At 40.2% G+C, this 12,766-nt stretch overlaps 1 protein-coding gene across 1 annotated transcript in view; it reads left to right on the top strand.

Annotated features, from left to right (window-relative positions):
- The first annotated feature begins 358 nt into the window (after nucleotides 1-358).
- The window catches only part of prrt4 (proline rich transmembrane protein 4), an 86,990-nt gene continuing 74,582 nt past the window's right edge, over nucleotides 359-12,766 (top strand). Inside the window, exon 1 of the mRNA XM_039761447.1 lies at nucleotides 359-467. The gene's annotated coding sequence lies outside the window, so the exon portion shown is untranslated. The remainder of the gene's footprint in view (nucleotides 468-12,766) is intronic.

Genomic DNA, 12,766 nt, shown 5'->3' with positions numbered 1-12,766 from the left:
TTGCAAATTTGTATGCTGCTGCTGCTGTTACTGCTGAAAAGATGAGGAGAAATTGGAAAGAGAGAGAGAGGGGAGAGCGAATGAGCAAGCGAGAGTGAGAGAGAGTAAGAGAGAGAGAGAGAGCAAGCGAGCGAGCGAGCGGTGCTATATACTATATGCAGCCCATCCTTTTCCTGAGGCTGTCTTTCCCAGCGTCCACAGTACTGGCAGTCCTTGCTAATGAATAATTTGCTCAGTGAGGTGTGACCACAGGCATTGTGTATTTGAATTTCACACTGACGGACTGAGGCAGCCAGTGGGAAAGGGGGGTAGGGAGGGTGGGCGGTCAGTCGGTGGTAGTGGTGGCGATGGAGGAGGTGGGGGGAGAGGAGGCACAAACTCAATTTCTCTTGCAAGGAAGGCTATTGAGAGAAATGCAGCAGAGGGAAGCAGGCAATTTCACATTGCTGAATATCACACCTGGCCAAGTAAGTCTTGCTGATTTCCTTTCTAATGACCCGAAGAGCATCCTAATCGGTGGTCCAAAATTAAAATTCAGTTTTGTCTTGCACAACATTCACTGGAATGGATGTGGCAATGAGAGCAGAATGAAGAGCAGCAGATTGCATGAATGGGAATGCATGCGTGTAGTAAACCTTAGGTAGTATTGGGAGCTAACAGCATGTGTAGTAGCAGGAAAAATAAAGAAGCCAGAGCTGAAAGAGAGGACTGAATTTGTGGAGTATAACAAGCCAGCAGTTTTTTTGCAGACAAGTTCATAGATATGCAGAGCATGAATGAATGAAAGGTTTGAATATATGCGGAGGAGCTGCTGTCTCGCTGTCAAACTGGCTTTTTTTTCTTGCGTTTAGAAAATATCTGTTATAAATGTTACGGCTGCTAAGCAGCAGATGAAAAAAAAATAGATAGGGAATGTCTTTCTACAAAATATCTAGAATGAAGGACTAGCAACTGCATGCACATATGAAAAGATGCATGGCTACTTACCTTGGACGACTCTGAGAGTAATGCGAAAATGATACTGAAACGACAGTGTGGCCCCAGCAGTTCTGTGAATTACAGCCAACAGCGGCATGAGTGACAGTGAGGTGGAAAAAGCAGCAGCGTTATGCCAGCCAAAGCTTTAGCAAAAAAAAAAAAAATTGGAAATAGCCTTTAGATTGTATCAATGAATGCTATCAGAGTAGGCTACCCTCCTGTTATAGACAAGACATCTTAGTATATAGAGCCTCTCAACCAAGATGCTTTGTCACTAAATGAGCTTTTCATTTTTTTTTCTGTAATTCACAAACACAACTTGCTAGAAGGAAAATGGCTGAGAGAGGAGGACAGTAAAAGCAAGCTCACCAGGGACTAGACATACTGTTTTTTTATGTCCTAAACACCTTAAGTGTTGCCTGTCAGCCTGGCAAGTGGAGCAGAAGCCATCCCAAGTTATGATGCCCATAGCCTTCACTCTTTTAGTAAATGGGAACCACATTCTGTTATGTGAATATCAAATTAATTGCCTTCGTTTATTTCGTTTGCTCATTAAAATATTTAAGCCAAGCCAAAATCATAATTTGCTTCTGCTCCGGTCAGATTATATTTTTTACATATTTTGTTACTCTCCATCTTCAGCTGTATACGTTAAGCCTTTTCAGCAGATTTGCCTGTCAGTAACAGCTTATCTCCACATTAACAGGACATTTCAAATCTATCTGACAAAAATGTAAACACTTAAACTGACCTGGGCACCATGGTACTCCAGGGTATCTGCTGCCACCTCCTATATCTGTAGTGCTGGGTTCAGATCTCAGCCTGGGCACCGCTCTCTGGGCTTTGTACATTCTCTCTGTGCCTGGGTAGATCTTGCTCTGTTTTTCTTCACACTTCCTAAAAACATACAATTAAGCTAATTAGTAACTCTGAACTGGCCCTGGTGAATTTGGATACTTATGTGTGTGGCCTGCAGTAAGATATGGATGTGGAGTAACCATATATGGATTGGGTCCAACCTTGGACCACCTTGCTACAATGCATTGGATGATGGATGGATAGATTAAATTGTCCTTCCTTAGTATACACTGTATTTTAAACATGGTAGTTATACTTATTTATTAAGACAAATACTTTATTGCTACCTGGCTAACTATTTGATGTTCAATTGAATGAAATATGGCAACACATCCTAGAATAGAAAAAATGAAACCACAAACCCATTTGAGATTTGAACTGTTCATGTAGATTAAACTCATTAAAGCACTATTATTAGCTTCGTTTGCAGGGGACCTTTGAACTCAAGTCACCTAATTCCATGAAGAAGTACAAGTAAGATTCACTGAGAGTCTGCAACCATAGGGGAAATAGCAGATGGTGTGTGGAGGAGGGCAACATAAGATACAGCTCAAAAAAGTGAAGGGCGAGAAGAGAAGAGAAGAGAAGAGGGAGCGTGTGTGCTGTATTAATGCCTAATGTGGACCCCACATAATATTGTTATTATTATTATGATATTGACAACCCGGCCGGTTAAGTCATTTGCTCCAGAAATGCAGTGTTAAGTTTAAAAGAGCAAACCAAGTAGTTTTTTTAAGGACAAATCTCGTCTCAGCACATAACGCTGTCGCCCCACTTAACGTACAACACATAATCTCTTCTTCATTTACCTTATATATATATATATATTGCAAAAAAATGGTGGACTTCACTTTCTGTGTTTATGTTATTGTCAGGTAAAGATGACACTTTTGGAACCAAAACAGAAAATCTAGGTATGAGTTATAGCAGTTAGTGGTGTTCTTGCACAAGACTGAAAGGCCTCACATGTAGCTGGAATGATCCTTTAGTCTAATTAGCAAACCCAACTATGTAGAGATAAGGCTAAAGGCTGTGCAAGGAGCCCAAGTGCGTAACTGGGTCAACACTGTAGCTGTGCACATGTTTTAATTAATCGGAACCTGAAATATGTCTTATCTGAACCCTGTCTATATGACATTTTAGACTGAGTTTAAAAATGTATTTATAGTACTTACCTGCTGATACTGGTCAGCACTGCATACTTTGCATTATTTGATATCTATCATCTACAAAACATATACAGTAAATATAATATATACAACTAATGAAACGAGATGTACAGTACCTACCATACCTATATTTTTCCATGTCTTAAATTTTTACCCTCTTTCTTCATCTTCTATAGTGGCAGTTTTTCAACAGCAACATTTATTTCTATAGCACATTTTCGTACAAAGGATGTAGCTCAATGTGCTTTACAAGATGACAAAGATAAAAATAACAAAAAAAGAAAAGCAGATTAGAAAAAGTTAAAAATGAGACATCCCAAAAATAATATATAAGAAAAAATCAGTATTCACTAACATACTGTAGAACAGATAAACAAGTAATATAACAAGTAGAGTCCTTATATTCTATAGACATTAATTTTAACTCTTTAAAGATAAGTCCGATGCTATGGTCAGATGAGTTTGGAGGACAGAAAAAATATTTTAAAAATCCAGAGGTGCAATGTAGGAATAAAAAGCACAATTTGCAGGAATTCAGAAAACCAACCAACCATTTCTCACTGGGCATTCTACCTAACTAAATGTGCCTTTGTAGTTCCTTACTGTTTTTTAAGCTTTGCCCTAGGAGGTTTGATGCAGTGAGTCTCATTGACAGTTGAGGTACCTGCATTATACCTGCAATGGTACCTGCAGTGTTCCAGCGTTACCTGTGACTGCACAGTGCTATGATTGGGTTGTGGTGGCAGCACAAAACACCACTGCGGAAAAACCAGAAAAGAAAGCAGAGAAAAGTAGAAGTAAATAATGGTTGCAAATCCATAAACAATTTTAATATTTCTATGCATTATTATTCCCACCTACTCTCACCTTTTCTCCTTTCTTTCAGCCTGGCTTTGATCATTCCTTCCCTCCTATATATATTACCAGTATTTTCATATTCAGTTGCACATCCGATGAAGGCTACTATATTTATATAAATAAACAGACATGTCTGAATGACTAAAAAATAACTAATTATGACAATATAAGGTTCAATGGACAAAAGGGAAGAGGAAAAAACTGCAGTCACCCACTTTACTGGAGAAAATGCTATAAATCTCTGGGGGAGTCCATGATCTGGCAATGTAAAGCACTGCAGAGGGTGGTGAAGGTGGCACAGAATATTACCGACACCCAGCTGCTGAACATATAGAACAATTACTAACCTTGAAAAGGCAAACAGTGTAATTAAAGACCTCAGCATGGCTGCTTTTCTCATTCTCCCTTTCTGGCTAATGGTGCAGGACCACTGGCACTAATGGTCAGTTTCTACCCATAGGTTATGAGGTTGCTAAACAGCTGATAAGAAGAACAAACGTTGGAAAATAACAGTGTGTGTATATACTATATATACTGTATATTTTTATATTGATACTAATATCTATCTCTCTCTCTCTCTCTCTCTCTCTCTCTCTCTCTCTCTCTCTATATATATATATATATATATATATATATATATATATATATATATATATATATATATATATATATATATATTTACACACATTTATTTATTCAACATTCATTTTATTTTTGAATAGTTCACTTCAGGTTCACTGGTTTGTATGAAAACACAGGAAAACAAAATGGTTCAAAAGTGATTAATGTAAATAGAGTCCATTAATATCTTTTCATTAATTAACTGTTGAACTATGGCCAGTTGACAACAGAGGAGAGTAAAACGAAACCTCCAGTCAACAGTGTCCCTGGAGCAGATAAACATCTTGGGGCTCCACAGTCAATTGTAAAAGAGAAATTCATTGGTTCTAAGTGTCCTATCCATAGGCAGAAAGACATCTTGGACACAGAATAGTAACCACAGGGTACTGAGAATAGAAACAGAACAGAGGAGGGTTAGTAATGGTTCACAATTATCGTATTACTTATATTTTTCACAAAACAGTGTACAATATGTGCAGCTGCACAGCTAACAAGCAGCTCTAGTCATGGTATGCTAGCCTAAAGTAACAAGTCTTCTGTCTGGATTTAAATGCTGAGACTGAAGGCATATCTCTTAATTAGCAAGTAGATCATTCCACAGGTTTGAGGCCCTGTAACTAAAAGGTCAGCCTCCCACAGTTGTTTTATTAAACCTTGGAGTCTTAAGTAGGCCGGCATCTTGAAATCTTAATGTGTGCTCTTGTTTGTAAATAACAATAAATTCAGATAGGTAAGCATTGCCTTGGCCATTAAAGGCTTTATAAGTTAAAAGTAGGATTTTGAACTTAGCCCTAAATTTAACTCGGAGACTGTACAAGGATTTGAGACCTGAAATTATGTAGTTTTATTTTTTAGTTCCTGTAATGATTCTTGAAGTAGCTTTTGCTATTAACTGATAAAGATCAATTAGAGCAACCAAAGAATAACACCTTGAAGTACTCAATTCTTCCAGAATTAAATTTACCAATTAATTTCTCAGTATTCTCAATATTAAGAAAAAGACTTAATTTCCCAAAACTTTAAAGATGAAATAAAAGGTTTTAGATAGTTTTGTAACCTGTGTTTAAAAAAAAAAACATACTGGTGTCAAGGATAACGCTTAAGTTGCGTGCTAGTCCAAGTGAGTTCAAAAGTGACAGAATGTTGTTGCTGCTTGTATCATTCCCCCCCCAAAGAGATCTCATCCATCTATTCCTGGAACTCACTGTCACAATTAATTGGAACAGGCATTGAAGAAAGGTCATTTGGCCAAAAAGAAAGGTAATAGCTAAGTATCACTTGTATACGAGTGAAAATGAATGTTATGTTTTCTGTTTATAGATCCCCATGGAAACATATAAAGTAAAACAACAGTGTATATATAGTATGCAGTATGCATATTGATTTACTGTCAACTGTTCCAAGGACACATACAAGTAAGAATTTCATTGTACTATGTACACACAACAAAAAGCTTGACTTGACTTCACCCAACCCAAATGAACACCCTCAACGTCATAGAGACTCTACAATATCATAAGCACATGCTGTACAGTCTAATAAGAAGCAGAATGAATACTTTTACTGATGTATTACAAGGTTCAAATTATCACTAGTGTCAACAGTGGCATCAGCAGGATACTACAGGATGATACAACAGAGGATAGTAAGAACAATTTAGAATGATTTGCCAAGCTTACATTGCTACAATATTAAACACTAATAATCAGCTATATTCTGCATATTTTAGACAGAACATTTGGCAATTTCTAGACCAAAGGAATCATTTTCATTGCTTAGACTGTTGCCCTTTGCGGTGACCCAATGTAGTTTCAGTCATCTTTGGAAAATGTTAGAACCCGGGCATCTTGAGACAGTGGATTATCGTGATGAATGTACTAGCAGGTTCTATTAGTTAAACAGGCCCCATACCATTTAAAGTTTTACATGATAGGTGGATAATTTTCAAATTAGCCTTAAATTTAAATGAAAACTTATGCATAGACTTTTAAACAAAAGTATGTGGCCCTTGCAACAGTATTTTCAATTAAGTGAAAGCTGTATAGAGAATGATTTGAAAAGCCTATGAATAACACATTACAGTAGTCAGTTCTACTAGAAATAATGTCTCCATTACTTCCATGCATAGAGAACATCTTTATTTTCCTATATTATGTTTAACTAATAAAAGCAAGTTTTGGATAATATGCTAAAAAGTGTGGTAAAAGGCAAACTGATGCCAAAGGTAACATCTTCAAATTAATGCTGATTCAGTAAAACTAAAGTTGGGCCAACTCATTTAAAAAGTGACAGTGCCTTTTAACTTGTTGACACAGTTCATTTGGAGCATCATAGAAGAAATGTGGAAATGTTATTTGATCTGACGAATAAGTATAGCTGAGTGTCATCTGACATGAGTGAACGCAAAAAGTAGGATTTCTAATGGTATCTGTCACTACTAACATGTCAGATAAAAACAGAAACAGCCCAAATACTGAGCTCAGACTAGCAGTAATGATGCCAGTTTTTCAAATACTTTAAAAAAGAAAAGGCAAGTTTGAAATTGGTTTATAATTATTAAGCACCCTGGGGTCTACCTTCTGCAAAGTTTTTCAATAACTTTCTGACAGCTGACAATTTTATTTCATTTAAAACTGTGCCAGTCAACGGTGCTGGTGTTTGGCCAGGAACAGCTAGTAGGGTTTGTTTTTTAAATAGTTAGAGTTACAATTTGCTATTGTGTAATAAAGTGGAGTTACATGGGTGTTTATGTGCAAGGGGATATGGGTTTTGCCACTGCCATATTAAGATTGCAAGGTGCCTTTTGAAATCTGGCATGTTATCTTATCAACAACTAGTTGTACTAAGAGGGTTGAAATCTAAGTAATCGACATAGACCTCAGAGTTAACATTTACAGTGCACCATGCAATGCATACGTCTCCGTTATATGTTATTTGATATGGGATTTGTAAAAGCATTGTTAATGTTTGTGATGTGCCATCTGTTAGAATGACAAATTAAATGCATTTTATTTCTAAAAATGTTTCTGATGCACCATCTTTTGGAATGACAGAGACATTGCAACCAGACGGACGCACAAACAGACACATAGACACTTATCCTTTTATAAAGGTGGATGTTGTAACTGAAGAACTTCCTAAATCTGTTCTACTGATGCTTGTAAGAATTTTAGTATATATGTCAGTTCAGATCTTGCATTTGGCAAATTACTACCTTAAAAATAGTTGTTAACTACAGAACTCAGGCTAGTTTTGTTTTTATCTGTTTGGATGTAATTGTATTCAAAATGGGCTATAAAATTTTTTTTTACACCTTTTAACACAAACTGTTTGGCAGAGCTGTTTCATTCACCATCTATAATTTTGGCATTGAAATTTAAGAGTGTGTGTGTTCGGGAGTTTCTTTGTACTCTAATCACTTTTGTATCTTCCAAAGATACATTATAGTTACACGTTAAACACAATGCTCTGCCAGAACTCAATTCTAGTTAGTCACAATTTCTGTAAATTTTAATGTAGTGTGGCTATCTGGGTGTGGCACTGTTCTAGCTTTAATTTGTAACCATAGTGGCAATGGATTAACAGAACAAATGCAATCAACTTTTGAATAGAGGTAATTTAATTTCGAAGAGTAATAATTACAGTTTGAGTCTCAATAACATGCATGATAATTAGATCTAATATAAGACTGTGAGAGTGAGTCAGGCCTTTAACAATTTGGTAAAACCTTGTCAAGTTCATTAGGTGTGCAAAACATTTGCTGTCTGTGGGAAAATTAAAATTATACATTTAACACAATGTGGTCATGTTTTATCACGTAAAAACTCACCGAAATTAGTCATTAACAAAGAATATCACCAAGAAGGTCCAATGATACTACAATTATGCTTGATTTATTTTTTGTCTGATATGAGCACTGCATTGTTCAAAAATGATAAAATCTTCATAAAATTGTTAATTTTCTTTAGAAAAAAACATCCAGGCCATCTGTAGAAAAGAACACAGTCAATGTTGCTGTTGTGCCCACTGTAATTTTTCATCCTGAAGAACATTTTAATTTAATTGAGTTTTCCAGGTTTTAGAGTCATTATAAAAGGGTACTCAAGCATAAGCCACCATGGTCGAACAAGAAAACTGCAAAAAAGTTTTTCCTTTATATTGATATATAAGTTCAGATGCTGTTTAAAAACTGTGGTCATCTTTTATAACATGGTTGTATAAGTAAACAGAGATATGAATATGTACAGATCATCAGGTTATTAATCAAAACTGTTTTTCAATCATGTTTACAGAATAGCTGTATAGTTTTTCATTTTAATATCCATGAAGCTCCTAATGCAGGCACCCCAATGGAGAATTTGATTTTATTTCAGATCAATTGAACACTATGTTCAAGCATAAGGGTGTTCATATGTGTACTTGGCACCAGGACACCCTAGGCCTCAGTTCGATGATCGACTTTGTGGTCGTGTCGTCGGACTTGTGGCCATATGCCTTGGACTCTTGGGTGAAGAGAGGGGCGGAGCTGTCAACTGATCACCACCTGGTGGTGAGTTGGCTTCGATGGTGGGGGAAGATGCTGGTCAGACCTGTTAGGCCCAAACGTGTTGTGAGGGTCTGCTGGGAACGGCTGGCAGAGTCCCCTGTCAAAAGTAGCTTTAACTCCCACCTTTGGTAGAACTTCAACCACGTCCCGAGGGAGGTGGGTGACAGGTGGGGGACATTGAGTCCGAATGGGCCATGTTCCGTGCCTCTATTGTTGAGGCAGCTGACCGGAGCTGTGGCCTCAAGGTGGTTGGTGCCTGTCGGGGCGGCAATCCCCGAACCCGTTGGTGGACACCAGCGGTGAGGGATGCCGTCAAGCTGAAGAAGGAGTCCTATAGGACCTTTTTGTCCTGTGGGTCTCTGGAGGCAGCTGATAGGTACCGTCAGGCCAAGTGGAATGCGGCTTCGGTTGTTGCTGAGGCAAAAACTCGGGCATGGGAGGAGTTTGGAGAGGCCATGGAGAATGTCTTTTCGAGGAGATTCTGGTCCACCGTCCGGCGTCTCAGGAGGGGGAAGCAGTGCAGTGTCAACACCGTATATGGTGGGGATGGTGCGCTGCTGACCTCGACTCAGGACGTTGTGGGTCAGTGGGGGGAGTACTTCGAAGACCTCCTCAATCCCACTAACATGCCTTCCAATGAGGAAGCAGAGCCTGGGGACTCTGAGGTGGGCTCTCCCATCTCTGGGACTGAAGTCACCGAGGTGGTCAAAAAACTCCTTGGTGGCAGGGCCCCGGGGGTGGATGAGATACGCCGGAGTTCCTTAAGGCTCTGGATGTTGTAGGACTGTCTTGGTTGACATGTCTCTGCAACATCGCATGGACATCGGGGACAGTGCCTCTGGACTGGCAGACCCCCTCTTTAAAAAGGGGGACTGGAGGGTGTGTTCCAACTACAGAGGGATCACACTCCTCATCCTCCCTGGAAAAGTCTATTCGGGGGTTCTGGAGAGGAGGGTCCGTCTGATAGTCAAACCTCGGATTCAGGAGGAACAGTGTGGTTTTCGTCCTGGTCACGGAACAGTGGACCAGCTCTACACCCTTAGCAGAATCCTGGAGGGTGCATGGGAGTTTGCCCAACCAGTCTACATGTGTTTTGTGGACTTGGAAAAGGCGTTCGACCATGTCCCTCGGGAATCCTGTGGGGGGTGCTCCGGGAGTATGGGGTACCTGACCCCCTGATAAGGGCTGTTCGGTCCCTGTACAACCAGTGTCAGAGCTTGGTCCGCATTGCCGACAGTAAGTCGAGCCTGTTTCCAGTGAGAGTTGGACTCTGCCAGGGCTGCCCTTTGTCACCATTCTGTTCATAACTTTTATGGACAGAATTTCTAGGCAGCCAGGGTGTTGAAGGGGTCCGGTTTGGTGGACTCAGGATTGGGTCACTGCTTTTTGCAGATGATGTTGTCCTGTTTGCTTCATCAGGCCATGATCTTCAGCTCTCTCTGGATCGGTTCGCAGCTGAGTGTGAAGCGGCTGGGATGAGAATCAGCACCTCCAAATCTGAGACCATGGTCCTCAGCCGGAAAAGGGTGGAGTGCCCTCTCAGGGGGGGGTGAGATCCTGCCCCAAGTGGAGGAGTTCAAGTATCTTGGGGTCTTGTTCACGAGTGAGGAAAGAATGGACCGTGAGATTGACAGGCGGATCGGTGCGGCATCTGCAGTGATGCGGGCTCTGCATCGGTCTGTAGTGGTGAAAAAGGAGCTGAGCCATAAGGCAAAGTTCTCAATTTACCAGTCGATCCACGTTCCTACCCTCACCTATGGTCATGAGCTATGGGTAGTGACCGAAAGAACGAGATCACGAATACAAGCGGCTGAAATGAGTTTCCTCCACAGGGTGTCTGGGCTTTCCCTTAAAGATAGGGTGAGAAGCTCAGTCATCCGGGAGGGGCTCAGAGTAGAGCCGCTGCTCCTCCGCATCGAGAGGAGTCAGATGAGGTGGCTCGGGCATCTGATCAGGATGCCTCCTGGACGCCACCCTGGTGAGGTGTTCTGGGCACGTCCAACCGGGAGGAGGCCCCGGGGAAGACCCAGGACACGCTGGAGGGACTATGTCTCCCGGCTGGCCTGGGAACGCCTTGGGATTCTCCCGGAAGAGCTGGAAGAAGTGGCCGGGGAGAGGGAAGTCTGGGCCTCTCTGCTTAAGCTGCTACCCCGCGACCCGACTCCGGATAAGCGGAAGAGGATGGATGGATGGATGGATGGATGAATTGATTCTTTCATTGCTTGGCTGTCAGTTGATTTTGATGCTGTTGCATACCTCTCAGTTCATGAAATACCCCATTACTAGGGTTTTGAGTAAAAGCTACTGTAAAATAACAGTTGGGAGAGAAAACAGTATGCCATTTCAGACTACAAGGCTGCAGTGTGGATGGTGCTCAAAAATTTGCAGCCATATTTTGGGACAAAATAAAAGTTTCCTTTCAGTCTGGTTAGAGACAATCTCCCTAGTAATCCAGATCTTTCCCAAAAAAATTTGTCCTAATTGTTTACAAAAGCTATAATGCACTCATGAGGCCTCATATATGTACAGTATATAGTTTTGGTCTCTATAACACAAAAAAGACATAGCAGCACTACAGATAGTCCACATGAGTTATGACTAGGCTGATTCCAGGACTAAGAGCTATGAGAATAGATTGAAGGAACTGAACCTTTTCAGTGTAAGCAAATGGAGTTTAAAAGGTCACATGGCTGAAGTTTTTAAAAATTATGAAAGGATTAGTACAGTGGGCCCCAGCTGCTATTCTAAAATGAATCCTTCAGCAAGAACACAGGGGCATAGTTATCACTGTATGGACTTGTTAAGGGCAAATTTTGCAAAAATATTTGAAAGTTTTTCTTCATACAAGGAAACAGACACATGGAATAAATTACCAAGTAGTGTAGCAGATGGTAGGATTTAGGGATCTTCTAATCTTAATTAGGGTTAGAGTTATATTACTTTGGACAATCCAGGTGAATAAGATGGATGAGGTTGTTGGGCTGAAAGGCCTGTTCTCATCACAATTGTTCTAGTGTTCTAGTTTTGAATTTCTATTCCAGGTTGCTAACCAAGCAGTGAAGGGAAAGCAGCTCGCTGTACAGTATACTGCATTCATATCATAACATTAACAATCTCAGCTCTACATAATCCACCTTAGAGTCACAGTGGCCTCGAACCTGTCCCTTCAGCTATGGGTGCAAGGGAGGAAGCCCTTAACTGGGTGCCAGTCTAGGGCTTCTGAGTGAACCATTGTAAGGTCCCTACTAAGAACTAGGGCAATTTGAAATTATCAATCAATTTTAACAGCATGTCTGAGAGAACAAAAAAAGTACTTGCAGGAAAACTGATGCAGACATGGGAAACCATGCAGAGTCCACTAGGACAATGGCAGGGTGTGGGATTTGAAGCCAGGACACTAAGTCTGTAAGGCAGCAGCACCACCCTTTAGACTACATTGCCTCCATATAATCTTGCTAAGGGCCTAGCACATTTTTATTTAGATTTGGTACACATAGATGTGAAGGTCTTTCTAATACCTCAGATTGCAACTAAACAAAATTGTGCTGACATGCAGAAAAAAGTTGGCTATTTCATTATCAGCAAGGGAGTCCAGTTTAGCCTCAATTTCAGAAACCTTGTGACCAAGGAGGCTTTTTGCTGAATGTGCTCAATTTTGAATTTCAAAATTCTGCTGTGTGCCACTGCCAATGATGAGCATTTTATTAATAGGACTCTCAGAAGATATTTTTGGTTT

Source organism: Polypterus senegalus, chromosome 8 (genome assembly GCF_016835505.1).
Source record: "Polypterus senegalus isolate Bchr_013 chromosome 8, ASM1683550v1, whole genome shotgun sequence".
Taxonomy (NCBI): Eukaryota; Metazoa; Chordata; class Cladistia; order Polypteriformes; family Polypteridae; genus Polypterus; species Polypterus senegalus.
This window is presented reverse-complemented; position numbering and strand designations above follow the sequence as displayed.